Genomic DNA, 13,322 nt, shown 5'->3' with positions numbered 1-13,322 from the left:
TACATACGCTCTATAAAGACAAATTATTACCTTGAGAGAGATTACATTCAATCCAATCTAAACCAAAAACACTTTTATCACTAGGCAGAAATAGGCAACATATGTTTGATAAGTACGCATAAAGAATAATTTACAGTCAGTACCAAAAGTGAATCGAATTCAATATATTTGCATTGGAGATACCATAGTGAGACACACTTCAATATTGTGCTCTCTTTAACAACCTTCTAGCACGTTACACAGACCGGAAGTAAACACCCCAATTAGCAAGAACACTTCCGATCGCTATCGGACAGTTAAAACTCGCCCCCTTCCCGGGAATGCTGCAATCAGCCGATAGATTAAGATGATACCAGACCTCTAAGCGGTGAGTACAGCTGACCAGGGATCTTTAAGCATGTTTTTAGTTCAAATTCCAAAAGGCTTTCATTTCTCACACCTCATTTTTTCAAACTTTTTTAATCTTAGAAAAAAAATATGACATAAACGGAAGACAGACGGATTGAAATACAACTTACTTTGAGAGGTAGGAAGACCAAATACCCAATAGATGGGAAATAATAGACACTACGTAAAGGGAATAGCGATTAAAGTCAAGATTCGCGCTTCGTAACTTTGATATTTGCCCACATTATTTAATGATTACAGCACTACGTGAGGATAACTTTTCTACTGGAAGTCCAGATAACTAGGACTATTAAGAAGGTACTTATCCTTTACGGTAAGATATATAAAAAAAGCTGAATAAGGACAATGTGTACTGTTCACAAGTACACTAATAGAATAACAACAAGTGCACCAGGTGCAAAAGTGATTATAAATGCTCCATACTTGACTATGATATAGTTTCACTTTTCCTTTGTGCAATACAACAAAAACTTGCTAACACACTTTAGTAAGGACCTGGTCAAATATCAACCCATAGACACAAAATGTAACTGTGCAATTGATTGGATACCCTGAGTCTAAAATATTAAATCACCATAATCAACATAGAGAGACCGGCATATCCAGAATAAGGTACTTAACAACAAATGCACTTGCACTTTAAAGGTGATAGTTGGTGTAGGGTCTAAATATATTAAAAAATAACTATTACCTAACAACCAAAACTAATACATCAAATTGTTCTCATGATATATTTTTCTTGGTTATTCCGTCTTATGGCAATCATTTTCCTCAACTATCTGACTTATGATCTACACACGTATGTATTAATCTAATGTTTCTGCTATATCTATGATGATATTTTTATTTTAAACAATCAGACTTAAGAAAATGACACTTCTTGATGATCTATGTGCATAAAAGGAATACTCGTATGTTACTGCTTGTTATGGTTGCACATGTCTCTTCTTTGTAATTTCCTGTATTTTATTTTGTCTCCTTTTCTCATACATTTTCCTTAATCTTTTCGTTTATCTTCACTTTGTCATGACACCGGTGTATATTGGTTTTTTGGGGGGTTTATATTCCGCTATTCCGTTATTTGGTTTTGTTGTAATGCTACTTTGAATAATTCACCTTGAAAAAGTCCCAGATTGCGAGCCACATGCGGCGAAACATGAGTTGGATGACCTGTTGAGATGCAGTTCTCCATTATCACATATTCAATTAAATATGTATAAAAAAAACTAAACAGCATCAAATTTGTTGGACAAACTTTGGAAGACCCTACAACCGAGAATTTAGTTTACTCAGTACTTTTACATGAACCTACCTGTTGCTCAGGATAACTCTTATATCCTGGATTTATTTCATCAGCTGGAGCCAGATCTTCACCCTCACAAAATAAATCCCACCTCTACTACACCAATTGTCAAACTCATGGCAGTCCTTCATTTTGTTGCCACACGATCCTTCCAATACACTGTGGCAGTATCTAGTGGTATGTCATTTCCAACATTCAGTGGTGTGCTAAAAAAAGTTCTATCTTCAATGATGAGACACATGAATAGCTTCATCCAGTTTTCGCGGCAGCAGGATTTAGCCAATTTGAGGGGTGACGTCTATGGTTTGGGTAGCATATGACATGTGGTTTGAGCAATTCATGGCACACATTTTGCCTTAGTGCCACCACACGCCAGAGAACAAGTCTATCGGAATCGAGAGAAATTCCATTCAATCAACAGGCAAGTTGTCTGTGTACCGGATTTGTACATCACAAGCATTTGTGCCCATTTCAAAGGCTCTGCCCATGATTCCTTTTTACTACTTATCAGCCCCATACCCCTGCAAATGGCTCAACTTGGACCTAAGAAGACCTGCCTTGTTGGTCGGTACAGTCTCTAATTATATTGTTTGGGGTATTTCTAATTGCATAGTCTGGACTTGGGTGGCATTATTTTGGCCCTTTTATTGTCTTCCATCTAGGAGACTCATCTTATCTGAACTGACTATGGCTGTTGGCACCGCTGCTGAATCCGCACAACGCCTATGGAGTAATGCTTCAGCCAGTGGAGCGGGCTTTTGGGCTCCTAAAGGCTAGGTTTTCTGGATAAAACTGGTGGAGCCCTCCTCAACTCACCAGATAAGGTGTGCCAAATCACTGTGGCCTGCTGAATGCTCCACAACATCACCCTGTGACAGACCATCCCATACATCTCAGAGGCTGGTGACCATGAATAGGCTTGGTGAGGATTCTGATATGCCAAATGAAGATGATAGGGGTGAAAAGGAAGTAGTTGACTTACATCTAGATATCAATCATTGACAACTTCTTCTCATGAGTGTAAGTATATCTTTACATAACATGCCTTTCACTGTTACACCAACTTTTGATGTGGTGATGAGAAAAAGTATGTGGTGGTACTTTGTTGGGAAGGGCACGTTTAGGGAAAATCAGGCCAAAGGTGTTTGTTGATCAATGTGTGGACACACTGACTACTGTGTTCAGTAGCATTGGTTATTCCTGATTGTTTTGTCAAACTGTGTCCTCCAAAGGCTGACTTTGTAATGTGGCCATCATGTTTTGTGTGGTTGGTAGTGTTTTTTAAGAATCTGCTTTAGGTTCCTTCACCATGTCATCTTCATTTGGACATTTAAGAGAGGTGACATTTTGCAAATATATGGTGCTGTTCTTAAGTGCAAAGAGAACCTGGGTTGATCCTAGGAAAGACAGACACGGCCTTTGGATGTTCAAACCTTGTACCAAGGCAACATGCACTGTGATTGAATGTAAGATTTAAAGATTACATTGGACTTGTTCTCTTTTGTGTATTGCCACTAAATATGTGTGCCACCATTTGGTCAAAACACATGTGGCAGTGGAGGCAAATCATGATAATCTCCATTCACTTTGGTAAAATCCTCATTGTGTGTAAAGTGTATGTATGAGTTATTGTGACACATCATTGTGGTACACACCTGTTGTGGCACACCACTGAAACCTGGTTGTTACATTCCACTAGATCCTGAAACAGTGGTTCGTAATGATCCTGTATCTACAAAATGTAGTGCTGACATGGTTTTATCTCTTGGTGTTATTGATGTGGGATTCCTTATGTGAGCCAGTAGATCTGGCTCCAACTGCTGCCATGAATCCATGATAAATTGCCTGTGCTTTCGTACTGTTTTGAAAATATCCACTTCTTCCATACAGGCAAGGTCTTGAAATGGAAATGTGCGAACAGGTACTATTGGTGTAATGTATTGCTTGTTATGTCAGTGCAAAAGTTTACAGACAATTATTGGTCAAATGGGATAAAAATAGTAGTTTATGATTGAAAGTTATGACATATTTTGGGAGTCATGCTTGGGAACTTAAAATAAACATTACCTACTTGCAAATCATCTATGTTTACACAATCTTTCGATGTTTTGCCAATGTCCAGTTATGATGGAGGGAAACAAGTAGATTGATATTTGAGATACAACACCAGTCTATGACATTTTGACTTGTAAATGTATTGTACTAAACGAGATAAAATTAAAACGTATGACCATAACAAAAGCAAAGCAAAAAGTTAAGAAGTTAGTCATGGTGAATGAAATCATAGTTGAAGAGCTAACATTGTTTAAAGTCCAATGTCCAAAGTTCTACTGCCATCAGTAAGGCAGATGTGTCCAGAAATAGTCCACAGAGTGAATGGTAGGAATACACTGGAGGAGATTTGCATCAAAGTTTCCTGCTGGTAGGGGCAGATGCCATCCTTACCTCCTGGTAATGTGCCACAGAAAGGAGTAAATTGTGCTGGGAAGGCACTGCATATGTAGGTGTAAATGTTAGAGTTATGGGCATTCTGACCTAAAACACCCTCCCACGACCCCTGGCCCCACTACCCAGTGACCTTGCCCCAGTGCGACCCATCAGTCTGGTTCCAGGGTGAGCTGAAGCTGTGGTCTCAACATCACCGGAGACTGGGGGCACACATTCGGTGTCACAGTGGGAGGAACACAGGAAGTGGAGTCTTTGGGTTGCTGAGCTGCCACAGCTGGTGTGGGTGGTCTCAGTGTGGATGCAGGAAGTGTCACTGGAGACATCTGTCCAGACTGACCAGATGTACCAGGCTCCTCAAGCTTCTCCATTTCACCAGTAGTGCTGTGCTCATTAAAGGCTTGACTTGGACTGCAGTGAAGGCTTCTTCAGTGGCTAGAACCTGAGCACATGCTCAGCCAGTGTGACCTAGTGAGAAATGGAAAATATTCTAATTAGTAAAAGTGTGTATCGTACATTCAAATCTTTAGAGACAGACAGTGTATATACCTAGAAGACAAAACAGGTAGAGCGAAAATTATGATGATATCTTCCAGTGGTATTGCACCTATTATCCTAACTTTTATCAATTTCAAACAGTACAACTTCAAATCAGCAGGTAATAAAATGCTCTGAAATGTTCATGATGTGATTAGGGAAGTATACCTGACATCTCCTAAACATTCAGCCTGACACAGTGGAGAGGTGAAATATGTAATTGACAATTCCAAGGCCTATCTGGCTGCAAAACTGTCATTTCCACTACTTGAATGGATATTTGGCACTAGTTATCAAGTGACTAGTGCAGTTTCAAGTAAGTACCACTTATATTCAGCATAGTATTTGGCATATCTGACAGTTTTTGGGTCAACACAGTTTGATTTGTGAAACTCATGACATCAATTCAATTGATTACGAAGGACAGAACACTCAGAAGACAACACAAACCATTTTCAGAAGAAAGCATTGAATAGAGATTGATCACTAAATGACATTTAACAATATGTAGTAATCTGTTATGAAAGAGAGAATGAGCAACATTACATAACAATATTCTTTTGAGAAACAGAAACCGGGCATAATGGTAGTTGTAGTCATTTCAAAGACAACTTCCCAACACTTGCAAAATGGTTACTCGAACGTACCTGTAGAAATTATGCAGTGGAAATGAGAAGACACTTACATTCTGACACATATGGGTAATGGCTTATTTGGTGTTCTAACACTTACAGTCATAATAACTTCATGTGACATGTAATGGAGATTGACACCTGTAATCTTAGATGCAACACAATACATTCAAGCAAACAATACAAATGATCTGATAGTGATACTTTGGTGCTTGTATGGTAGGAAAATATATGAAGGGCACATTGGCAGCAGATTATCTAAGAATAAACAGGACATTGAGGTTTATTGAGACTTTGCAAAGTGTAACTTACCAGACTACACTCCACCTGGTATTCCTGTCAAGCCATCATTATGTAGCATCTGCAAGACCTTCTCCTCCCAGGACTCGAATGGTATTGTGATCAGTCCTGATGACCTCCATGTGATGCTTGGAGGACAGAGAATGCACCCTCCCCTGCAGGTCATTCCACCTCTTCCTAGGTTTCTCCTGTGTTCACAGATTTTGTGCTACAACATTTGCTCTGTTGACTATTCCTGACGACATTTGTCTTTTCTAGGATAGGGGTGTATTTTGGATTTGGGTTCCAAACAATTGTGGCTCTACTTTTAGGATTTCATCCACCATGAGTGACAATGCTTCCTTAGTGAAATGTGGATTTTTAAGGCCTGGCATGGTGCAAAAAAATAAGATTCAGTTAAATAATTAAAAACAAGGTACTAATTGAAAGGGGAAAAAGGGACAGGAGACAGGGAGAATGGAAAACAAACCTAACTTGTCTGTCAAAGCCTCTCGTAGCAAAAGTTGTGGTGAAGCTGGAATTGCAAAGGATCATAGTCTGAAATGTGGTGTGTTTCATAGTGTGATATGCAGGTGTTTACATTTGGGCAATGGACATCTGGTGGGTTCTAATAGCATTCATCCAATGGCAACAGTGATGGTGCATTGTTGATTGCGTGCCGTCTGAGAAGTGCAGCTAGTATACCTCCAGCGCAACTGTGAAATCTAAATCTGCTCAGCGGGAACCCGCCACCCTGACGGTGACAGAGTAGTATTTGGCAGCATTAGAGTCTATCGTGTACACGATGTGCCATGACTGTAGCAGGAAACACTCTGTTGGCATGGACGGCGAGGCAAAAGACCGTAGACTCAGCAGAGTACTAGGAACCACTGCCACCATGGGACAGCGGTAAGACCACCAAGATCTTGGACATTTCCCAACTGTGAAGCAGGAAATCATATCTGAACAAAACATTATCTTGTCAGTTACCTATGACACTTTATAATACTTGTAGCTTTTAATTCCTGACAAAGGTATTCATCAATGTCTCTTATGAAACTTAGATGCCTCTTTGAGCCTTTGGTAAATCTCTTCCTGGGTCATCTCATGCTCCAAAAATGTATGCGACTTTCAAAGTGTAATTTCCTATAGAGGCACAATAACTAGCTAGTGCTCACTAACTACCTTCACTTAATAATGCTGTCCCTCTTTTACTACAAGAAGTGCACCATTCTTTTTTTTTTTCCCCCCTAGTCCAAGGATTACACAGCCCGCCTTCTCTGGTATACCCTGTAGCCCTCTTATGGGTATGATTGAGACGCTCCAGCAGTTTAAGCTGAGTAATGGGCCTCCCAAGTGGGCACTGTCCCTGAACTGTTGATCGAGATAACACCGACAGGCTTGGCCCTTATTGGGTATAAGCAAGCAGATCCAGTGTACTGAGACGGTTGTACTTCTCTCTAATCATCAGCGTGGACAAGCCCGAGTGGGTTGAAAATGAGGACAAAAAAAAAAAAAGAAGTGCACCATTCAAGAAACACACACTCTAACAGAGAGCAATGAATTGGCCCCTTTGGATCATGGCCCAGGTTTTTCTACTTCATTTATTATGTTTCTCAATTTGTTTCAAGGCAAATGTATAATTGTTAATTGGTTCCAACCACCTATTTCAAAGTAGCTATAAATATTAACTCCACTAAATGAGTTGCCCATGTCTTTCACTCTTACCACATTCACTGATAAGTCTGTTCAGATGCCAAGGACCCAGCCAAAGCCCAAAAGCACAGTTAGGGCTTGATTTAAAGTTTGACAGAGGGGTTCCTCCATCACAAGCATAAAGGATCTCCCATCTGCCTTATTACAACTAGATTACATCCTAAAGCACTTGTAATGAGGTGAACAGAATATCTATCACATTTGTGACAGAGAAACCCAGTGCCAAACTCTAAATCTAGCCCCTAGTAATTTTTTTGCATTTTCCTGGCCATGTGGACAACGTGCTATTCATAATAAAACAAAGTGTTGTGGGAATTTGATGGAATTTGATGGGTACTAATAGTATGAGATTTCAGTCCCCTTCACTGATGTTGCTCTTTTATATAATGTTAACCAGCACATTCCATGATCATGGTTGTTTCCTTTATATTTGCATTCTGTTAGGATGATGATAAGGGCCAAACAGATACATGTTGTTTTGATTGCCTGCAAGAAATCGCGGGCACCAGCAGAGGAGTATAAAGGTCCTCCGATCCCGCATTAGGACGCTTTGCGTTCTAGTGTTTAGGTCCCGTTTCCTCACTTTCGAGTCCTTCTCTTGTTCATCCGGTTCACCGTTGGGGGTTCAGGAGTCTCCTGCTCTCGCCGTGTTCAGCCATCATGTCCCTCAGGCATTTACGAACCCCACGGCAGTTTCCCGAGTTTCCTCCTCGCGTCACGTTGGTACTATGAGTCCCTCAGGTGAGCATGAGGCCCGCGGTAGGATTATGTCTTGTATTGTCCCTGAAACAAAAGGAATTATTTAGTGATAAGAGATCAGTGTTTTCTGCTTAAGACATACTTATATTTATGAGTGAATTATACTCATTCGAGAAGAACCAGGTCCTTGGAGATCCGTTTGTCTTTTCTGTTTTCCTTGCCCCATTGTGTTCCTGCAGGCAAAAGGAATAACACAGTATCATTGGAGTGATTAGGCTAGTACATACATTTAGTAATTCAAGTATTGGGCCATTGAGAAGATTTTCATTTCAAGATTTCAGCATTAAGAGCTATCAGTCTCAGGTGGGTGTTAAAAGTCATCTCAATGGTATTACTAATCCCTGACAGGAAGGGTACCTTGTTTTAATCTTTTCCTTTCTCCTGTTATAGACCAAGTCCAGTACTTTCTGCCGAAGAGGTTATCATCATTTAGCAGAAGTAGGGAACATTAGGTATATAATAATTGCGGACTGTTTATAGTTGTATTACTGTACACCTTATACATTGTCACTTACACTGTCTATCTTTTTTCAGGTAGGGCTTTTTCCTGGTTGCATGGTCCTGTCCTTGAGTGTGGTACGACGTGGGACATATTTTTCATCCCTACTTTCCCTTCTTCCCCCGGTTTACTGTTGTGCTTTGACTTGGTTTGGGTATAGCAGTGACCCAGGGAAGTCGGGAACTCTCATCCTTGCATGACGTTCCTGCAGAAACATGAGTAACTTGACACATGTAGTGTTTTTAGGTGGTGACCGTTAGAGGTACAAAAAATGCACATTTTTGTGACATTTAACAAGTAAAAATCAGAGTGATTTTAAGATTTGATGTTTTTGAGTTTACTATTCTTCACATACTTAACATCTGGCCCGCAGGTCTGGGTGAACCCCCGGTCCCCAAGACCGAGATCAAGAGCCTGGGAATCTGGCTAGAAAAAGATCTATCCTTCAAGACCCAAGCCAAAAAAATCTCTGGGACTTGCTTCGGGCTTCTTAAATCCATCAGGAAAATTCTGCCTCTGCTTCCTGTCGTCTCCCAGAAATTGCTCATCCAAGGCCTTATTCTATCGAGGCTGCACTATAGCAACGCCATCTATATGGGTGCCCCGAAGCAACCTTCAACAAACTACAAAGGATACAGAACGCCGCAGCCCGGCTTCTTACTAACACTCCGGCTAGATCCTCGGCCAAACCAGCTCTGAAGCACCTTCACTGGCTCCCAGTGAGAGAGCGAGTCAAATTTAAGGCTCTCTGTCTGTCCCATAAACTCCTGCAGGACAAAGGCCCCCCCATTCTCAAAAAATTCATCAGGCCCTACAAAGCTACAAGATCCCTTCGCTCTAACCACGAACATCTTATCGCGATTCTCAGAGTAAAGAAGGCATGCACTGGCGGACGGCGTTTTTCTGTGAACGCTGCCCGATTATGGAACGCCCTCCCCTGTAATCTTAGGTTGGAACCAGACTATCTCCGGTTCAGAAAACTTCTGAAAACACACCTATTCCCCTGATCCCCGTTCCTTTCTTCCGCTCTTTTCCTCAGACTTCCCCCCCTCTCGACTGTCTTGGTCTTAGCGCTGGGATACTTACGGGTTACTATGCGCTCTACAAAACCCTATTAATATTAATAATAATAATAATAATTGTGTGTGGAGCTGCCCTGTCTATTTTCATGTGCTAAATTTCTACTTTGTTAATGATTAAATGGATTAATTCAGTGATGTTTTTCACATGACAATATTTGCGGAAGGTCCGAAAATGGTCTATTGATTTCATAAATGGGGACATGACGGAGAAGCCTGTCTGACAAAACCTTTGTCTTCCCGATCATTTCTGAGTCAAGCAGTCCATTATTTTTAAGACTGTGGTGCAATCAGAAAATTGACTCCGATATCCCGATGAAATAGGGGTTATTAAAAGAAAGCCATCAGACCGCTTTACTGGGATATTGGTAATTATTTAATGGTTTTTTCAAGCTAATGTCCAACTGTTTGGTTTTTATTGAAAACAAAACATTTGGTGGAAAGCTGTCAAAACTAATAGCAGCATGTCCACCAAACATGTTTTACTCTGAAGGTACAGAGATCATCCGTGGGCTGGAAGTGTTCTCTGAATTTGGTGGACTTAAGTCTGTCACGATGACTGAAATATTGTCCTCTTCTGTGACTACTGACCATCAAAATCTAAATCTGGCCCTTAGTCACATTTCAGCTCTGATAATTCGCTAGCATATCAAGGCTGGAAATTGTGGCCAGACAGAGTTCCAACAGGCCAGACACCTTTTCCGACAGGTCTCGCCGATCTTGTTATCTGCATGGCAAAAAGCTTGAAGTGGTACAAACCTATTTTTATTGTCTGCCTTGGGTGTCTCAGCACCTTGTCCTGGTCCTCAGAAGGTCAACATGTTTCCTAAGTCCTTCTATTCTTCAGCTACTGGGAAAGCTCCTTCTGGTTGCTACTCCTGCCAATAGGTCCTTAAATAAGACTTTTAGGTACATCTCTTTTTAAAGCCAGGACTATCACTGGGACCGGGAAATTGTAGTCAGATTGGCCTTGTTGAGGTCAGGAGTCCTTCTGCTTTGGTGTCCCGGGAAAAGCCAAATAGGAGGTCAGTCACCTCATCGTTGGAGAGAGGTTCTAGTCTCTTGGTACCAGACAAGAGTCAGAAGCCAGGTGTTTTCTTTCTTCCAACAGTGTCTCATTCTTTAGTTGCAACCTTCCCAAGAACAGTAATGTTATGAGGAGATGGAGGTGAAGTGGCTTTTTTATCCTGTGGACTATCTAGCGAATGAAGAATTTTCCTACCCATTCCTGACTACTTTCTCAACTTATGCCCCCTCTAGTGCAAAATTTCCCAGAAGCTAAATTCAAAATGGCTGAACCCTTCTTTCCTCTGGCTGATTTCCAGGTAGGTCTCTGGTGTCTCCCCTAATTAGATGAGGTCACCTCTCCCCTGCCAAGTTCCAAACTGTATCTCCCTCCTCCTGGGGCCAGAACCAAACATTTTTGCAGGGATCTGGGACTGAATGTGAGCAGATCCTGTCATTTCCCATTTGCATTATGAAGTCAAAAGAGATGTTAAGGTGGTCATTTGTTCTGCCAAATGTCCTGTACAACCTCCAGGTGGTTAATTCTTGCTAAGTGGCCAGTTAGTAACAACACCCCTGCCTTCATGGGTCCAAAGACTAAGCTATTGTCCTCTCTCTGCCAGGTAGAATCATTAACTTTGGGCAGGAATGAGTATTGACCTCTAGAACAGTAAAGCATGGCTTAAAACCAGCTCTGCCCCAGGCAGCCCAAAGAATATTTTTATAAAGCTACTCATCTGCTAAAGTTATCAAAAATGTTAAATCGCAATCAAACTAGAATTTTAAAAATAAGTGGAAATTAACTTTGAATTATTTCTCTTTGCCTTTTCCCAAGCGGGTAAGTATTACATATTTTGATAATAACTAGGCCTGTCTTAAGGAAAATGTAGCTGAAGATACTGAGTGGAAATAGCTTTGAGGCCTCCAGCCACTACAGAGACACCAATTTAAAGATAAGATGTGTAATTGTTTTTGTATATTATACATTTAAAGGCACACTTTTGGGGTGACATATTAGTAAATTAAAAATAGGTTTCCTTATATGGCAAAGGCACTTTTCCTTACCTTTGTGTTATTGCATTGATTTCATCTTGCATCCCAAGCAGAACACAGTGGTGTTTGTAGTAGCCTTTTTTTTCCATATAGGTGGGAGGTTTAAACATACACTGCAGCCCACTTGTGACCATTGACTTCCATGCCAATAGCGTATTTAATGTGCCTTTACTATGGCCTTACAAGAGACTTAAAACACTCAGGTGGGTAAAACCAATTCCACCTACACCACTTTAGAATCAGCGTGCATGCACTGTGGCAGAGAATAGCAGTTTGACAGGGCACCAAGTCTAAATGCCATTAAAAAATAGGGTCCAGAATAAAGAGAACAATCAGGGGTGACCATTGTGAATAAGTGATTTTCCTCTAGTGTGCTGCACTGATATAGCTAAAATATGCAGAAATGAATTACTATTCATTTTTCCAGTTACCTCATCTCTAGAATCCTAAGACAAAATCTGTATGCCCTTGGTTCCCAGGACCAAGGGTAATTAATTAAGTAGGTGTTGGAAATGGCCCTTTCTGCAGGGTCATCCCCAAACATGTTGTCTTCCTCTTCCCCTTTTTGATGAATGTGTTTTTGTTGGCTTTAGGACTCTGGGCACTTGACCACTGCTAACCAGTGCTAAAGGGCATGTCCTGTCTGCCTAAAACATGGTAACATTGGCTCATCCACAATTGGCATATTTATTTAGTAGTAATGTGCACTGCATGTGCCCAGAGCCTGTAAACTACCAGCGAGCCTGCAGCACTGATTGTGCCACCCACTTGAGTAGCCCTTTATACATGACAGTGTGCAGTTTAGTTTGAAATCAACCCACCCCCTCCCTAATCCCACCCTCCCTGCCCCCCTCCCGTCTCCTCCCCCTTATAACGTGTACTGGCAACAGATCAAAACATAGACCTAGCATCTGAATGGGCCGGATTGCGATGTTTAGTTTGTACTTTGACTCAGTTCAGGAAGGCAGAGCAGTTGCAAGAATCGAGGGCAGCAGTGTGCAGTTTTAAACTGTCATGTCGACCTTTCAAGTTAAACCTCTTCACCTCTTCACTTCTGCAAGGCCTATCTTTTCCAGAGGATAATGCTGGGATTAGCTTATTACACTTTATAAGTGCAATTTGCAATTGAGAGGAGATTTGACTCCCAAGTTTCTGTGGCAATTCTGAAAATGCCACATTTAGAGAGTTGGCATTTTCTTACTTTAGCCATTTGGTGCCTGCTGACTGTTTCTGATAAAAGGTCTGGGGTAGATGACAGCTGGGCTTTGTGTATTTCCCCTATACAGCCACATACAATGGGAGCTTAGGTGTGATCTGATGGGAGGATGGGAGGGAAGAGCTAGGCATAGCCTCACACTGAATAGGCTGTGTGCTATCCTGTCCACACTCAAAGGACTGCACACCCCCCTCTAGTGGGTCTCGGGCCAGGGCAGGAATGGCAGGGACTCTGTGCACTTCAAAGACCTCTACTTCAAAGGCACAACTTGATGCAAGTAGTGGACCTCATACACCACCACCTGAGTAGACTTCTGTTACCTTTGGATACACTGCCAGGAACTGCTGCTCTGGAAGACCTGCTTGCTTGTTCTGCTGACCTGCTGTCCTCC

Source organism: Triturus cristatus, chromosome 1_2 (genome assembly GCF_964204655.1).
Source record: "Triturus cristatus chromosome 1_2, aTriCri1.1, whole genome shotgun sequence".
In the NCBI taxonomy this organism is placed as follows: Eukaryota; Metazoa; Chordata; class Amphibia; order Caudata; family Salamandridae; genus Triturus; species Triturus cristatus.
This window is presented reverse-complemented; position numbering follows the sequence as displayed.